The sequence below is a fragment of the Anolis carolinensis genome, chromosome 1 (assembly GCF_035594765.1).
Source record: "Anolis carolinensis isolate JA03-04 chromosome 1, rAnoCar3.1.pri, whole genome shotgun sequence".
Lineage (NCBI taxonomy): Eukaryota > Metazoa > Chordata > Lepidosauria > Squamata > Dactyloidae > Anolis > Anolis carolinensis.
In genome coordinates this window covers 368365415-368370282 of record NC_085841.1, presented here as the reverse complement: position 1 = coordinate 368370282, position 4868 = coordinate 368365415, and positions in this window count along the sequence as shown.

The window sequence follows — 4868 nt, the reverse complement described above, 5'->3', positions numbered from 1 at the left end:
TATTGTTTTGTCTCTGATATTTCTGTGAGCCGTCCTGAGTCCCCTTCGGGGGAGATGGAGGCGGGATACAAATAAACAACAACTTCTTCTTCTTCTTCTATTATTTATCCTGCGGCTCCTCCATGATGACATGATGACAACAGTCTTGGTCAGCAATAGCTTCAAAAATGACCCCTTTAAGGTGGAATCATGTGTCAAGCAGGGATGTGTTATTGCCCCTACCTTATTTTCCATCTTCATCGCTATGATACTTCACCTTGTTGATGGGAAGCTTCCCACCGGAGTAGAAATCATCTATCAGACAGATGGCAAGCTATTTAACCTCAGCAGACTGAGAGCCAAAACCAACGTCATAACAAGATCTGTTATAGAACTCCAATATGCCGATGACAATGTAGCCTGTGCACATTCAGAAGAAGACCTACAAGCCACTCTAAACACTGTCTCAGGAGAGTACGAGAAGTTTGGCCTCTCATTGAATGTTGAGAAAACCAAAGTACTCATCATCCTCATCATCATCATCATCATCATCATCATCATATAACATAGTTTGTGTGCATTCAGAAGAAGACCTACAAAAGGCACCAGCCAATCCCTCCTCAATGCCAGGAATACAGCTTAATGGTGTAACATTAGAAAATGTTGACCCTTTCCACTCCCTTGGCCAGTTCTCTCCACAAAAGTCAACATTGATGCTGAAATACAACACCACCTGAGCTCTGCGAGTGCAGCATTGCTCCAAATGAAGCAGAGAGTGTTCAGGACATCTGTGGGGAGACCAAGGTGCTAGTTTATAAAGCTATTGTCCTCCCAAACCTGTAATACACCTGCAAAATGTGGACAGTCTACAAATGTCACACTGAACTCCTGGAATGTTTTCATCAGCGTTGTCTCCGAAAAATCCTGCAAATCTCTTGGGAAGAAGACAGAGTTCTGGAAGAAGCAAAGACTACCAGCATTGAAGTGATGCTCCTACGCCATGAACTCCGCTGGACTCACTGCCATGTTGTCCGAATGCCCAAAGATCAATGTCTCCCAAAACAGTTACTGTACTCTCAACTCAAGAATGGATAATAGAAGGTTGGTGAGCAGGAAAAGAGATTGAAAGATGGACTTAAAGCCAACCTTAAGAACCGTGGCATAGACACTGAAGGAGAACTGGGAAGCCCTGGTCCTTGAGCACTCTAGCTGGAAGTCATCGCCTTCCACCTGGGAACAGATGTCTTCAGTGTGGAAGAACATGCGGGTCAAGAACAGGGTTTTATTGTCACCTATGTACCCACCGCCAAAACCCTATGCTTGGAAGGCCATCATACTCGGACAATGTGGGATCACCTAAGGAATGGTGGGAGTTGAAGCCCAAAACACCTGGAGGCCCAAGTTTGCCCATGCCTGGTGTAGATGCACTCCATGTACAGGGGAGCATTTCCTGATTGGGCAAAGCCTTTTCCCTCTTTGGACTGGCTTTTCCACACAAGGCCTCCCTCCCCTTGGCCCTTGCGCTGCCCTCCCTCCTTCTCTCTCTCCCTCTCTCTCTCCCTTCCTGCTGATTGGAAATCAAAGCAAGTAAATGAGCATCTCAAATGAATCACAATGGAGCAGACTGAGGATCTCAAGGGCTGGAGGCAGGAACCACAGGGGTCCCCGCATTCCTTCTCCCCTTCCTGCCATCCACCCGACCCCATGGACCCCAGCAGCGCTGTGTGTGATGCATGCATGTGGATGTGCCTCTTGCAGCGAGGGGCATCTCCCAAGAATGGAGAAGGGGATGATCCGGGAGCTGAATCACAGGAATTGGCAGAGTCAGGAAACAAAGAAGTCAGATTTATGTGTGTGTTTGTGTGTGCCTGCGTATTATTGAATCAATGAAATTTGCAGAGAATCCACATAAACAGCCTGTAATTGATATGATGTACATATTCCATTGGAGCCCCGGTGGCGAAGGTTGTTAAAGCGCTGAGCTGCTGAACTTGCAGACCGAAAGGTCCCAGGTTCAAATCCCGGGAGCGGAGTCAGTGCCCGCTGTTGCTCCAGCTTCTGTCAACCTAGCAGTTCGAAAACATGCCAATGTGAGTAGATCAATAGGTACCGCTTCGGCGGGAAGGTAACAGCACTTTATGCAGTCATGCTGGCCACATGACCTTGGAGGTGTCTACGGACAACGCCGGCTCTTCAGCCTAGAAATGGAGATGAGCACCAACCCCCAGAGTCATTCGTGACTGGACTTTACGTCAGGGGAAACCTTTACCTTTACCTTACATATTCCATATAGTTTGGCAACACTAAAGGTGCATGAGATGAAAAAAATAATGGAAGGATGGAATCACAGAGTTGGAAGAGAGCTTTCCAAGGCCCTTCCCACCCAATCCTCTTCTGCCAGGAAGGAAGGCACCACCCAAGCCCTCCTCACAGATGGCCACCCACCTTCTGCTAAGAGCCTCCTCCGGATTGGGAAAGGGTGCCAGGGCTGCTCTTCTGCCCCATCCACCTTCCTTCCTTTGCTTCCCTGCTTTTTCCAAATGCATTAAGCCAGTGTTTTCTTTGAGTTCAAAGAAGCTGCTGGAGGACTGAGCTTCCTCTGTGTGCAAACACACCATGTGCAGCCACCACCACACCATGTGCGAGCCGGGCAGGAAAGGGAATGCAATGTTTCTGTGGAAATAGATGCAAATCCCTCCATTGTTAGCAAACTGACCTTGGCTCTGGAAAGGGCCTTCTGTCTTCCCAGAGTCTGGACCAATTAGTTGGGCACAAAGGGCCAAAGGGAGGCTGGTGAGCTCCTTCCCGTTCCCAAAACCAGCTGGCGACTGAGGAGGGAAGAAAGGCAGCCTTGAGAAAGGAAGGAAGGAAGGAAGGAAGGAAGGAAGGAAGGAAGGAAGGAAGGAAGGAAGGAAGGAAGGAAGGAAGGAGGGAAGGGAGAGCGAAAGGGAGGCAGAGGGGACAGTGGCGGTGCCCCTCCGGCCGGGCGCTCGGCCAAGCGCTCCGTCTCCATAAAAATCCGACAAGGAGCCTTGGATGGCAGGCGCATTATTAAAAGTGCCAAGATGTAATTAAGAGAGACTAATGCATGGCACCGGGTGAGCGTGGGCCTGGCAAAGGAGCAGGAGGCCTGGCAATTGAGGAACGAGGGAGGAGGAAGAAGGAGAGGAAGAGGAAGAGGTGGAAGAGAGAGAGAGGAGGAGGTGGAAGAGAGAGAGAAGAGGAGGAAGAGGAGGAGGAGGAAGGATAAAAGAAGGGAAGAGAAGAGGAGGTAGAGGATAAGAAGGAAGGGGAAGAGGAGGAGGAAGAAAGACAAGAGGAGGTGGGGAGGAAGAGAAGAGGAGGAGGAAGAGGAAGAGGAAGAGGAAGAAGAAGAAGAAGAAGAAGAGGAGGAGGAGGAGAAAGTGGAAGAAAAGAAGAGAGGAAGAGAAGAAGAGGAATCATACAGTCACTGAATCTTAGAGGTGGAAGAGACCTGGAAGGCCGTCCAGTCCAACCCCATTCTCACAAGAAGCAGGACAATCGCATTCAAAGCACCCCTGACACATGGTCATCCAGCCTCTGCTTCAAAGCCGCCAAAGAGGAGCCTGTACCACACTCCACCTGGGACAGAGAGTTCCACTGCTGAACAGCTCTCTCTCTCTCTCTCACAGTCAGGAAGTTCTTCCTCATGTTCAGGTGGAATCTCCATTCCTGTGGTTTGAAGCTGTTGTTCCACGTGCTAGTCTCCAGGGCAGTGGAAAGGAAGCCTGCTCCCTCCTCCCTATGACTTCCCCTTTCCCACATCTTGATCCCTGGCCCTCCTCCTGTCCTCCTCTCTCTCAGCCTTCCCTTCTTCAGGCTCAACATGCCCAGCTCTTTCAGCCACTCCTCCTAGGGCTTGTTCTCCAGACCCTTGATCCTTTGAGTTGCCCTCCTCTGGACACATTCCAGCTTAGAGTCAACATCTCCCTTCAATTATGGTTCCCAGAATGGGACACAGTGGGATTCCAGGTAAAGTGGTCTGGCCAAGGCAGAATAGAAGAGAGCGGGAGCAGGACTTCCATCCCTGGATCTTGGCACCAGGTTCCTCTTGATACAGACCAACATCCCATTGGCTTTTTTTTTTTTTGCTGCCACATGACATTGTGGGCTCATGTTTAACTTGCTGTCCATGAGGACTCCAAGAAGAGGAAGAAGTAGTGGAGAAATACAAGGGAAGAAGAAGGGATGAAGTAGAGGAGGAAGGGTGAAGAGGAGGAGGAAGAGAAAGCGGTAGTGGTGGGGGGGGGGGGGGGGAGGAGAAGGGGGAGCGGAGGGAGAGAGAGAGAGAGAGAGAGAGAGAGAGAGAGAGAGGTGCCTCCTGGGCTCATCCTGGGAAGAAGGGGATGCCAGGAGAACAGGCCTTGTGCACATTGGAGGAAGCACCAGCCCATTCCTGCCTCTGGGGCCAAGATCAGTCAAAAGTGGGTTGCCAGACACCTGGGCCCCTCCTGGGCAGGAGAGGATTTTGGACAAAATGCAAACCTGCACAATGGCACAAAGCCACTGCACCCTGAAGCCTGTTGCAGAGCTCTCTCCTGGATGTGGACTTCCTTACAGGATAAAAGGGCCCACAATTTCTGAGAGGGAAGCCAACCACACTTGTGTGGGACTCCTCCGTGAAACGTGTGACGGGGTCAGTGCTGGGGCCAGGATGAATCCCGACGTGGCTCTTTGGAGAGAGGCTGCCTCTGAGGCTGCAAGATGCAGTGGAACCAAACAGCAAAATGAGCCACTGCTGTGGAAACAAGAGGTAGATTGTGATCCAGCAAAAAGGAGAAATGCACCATGAAGAGCCAGAACTTTAAAATTGCCAATGGAAATGAAATTGTCTTGGAGCCTGGGAAGCTAAAAACATAAGAACAGGA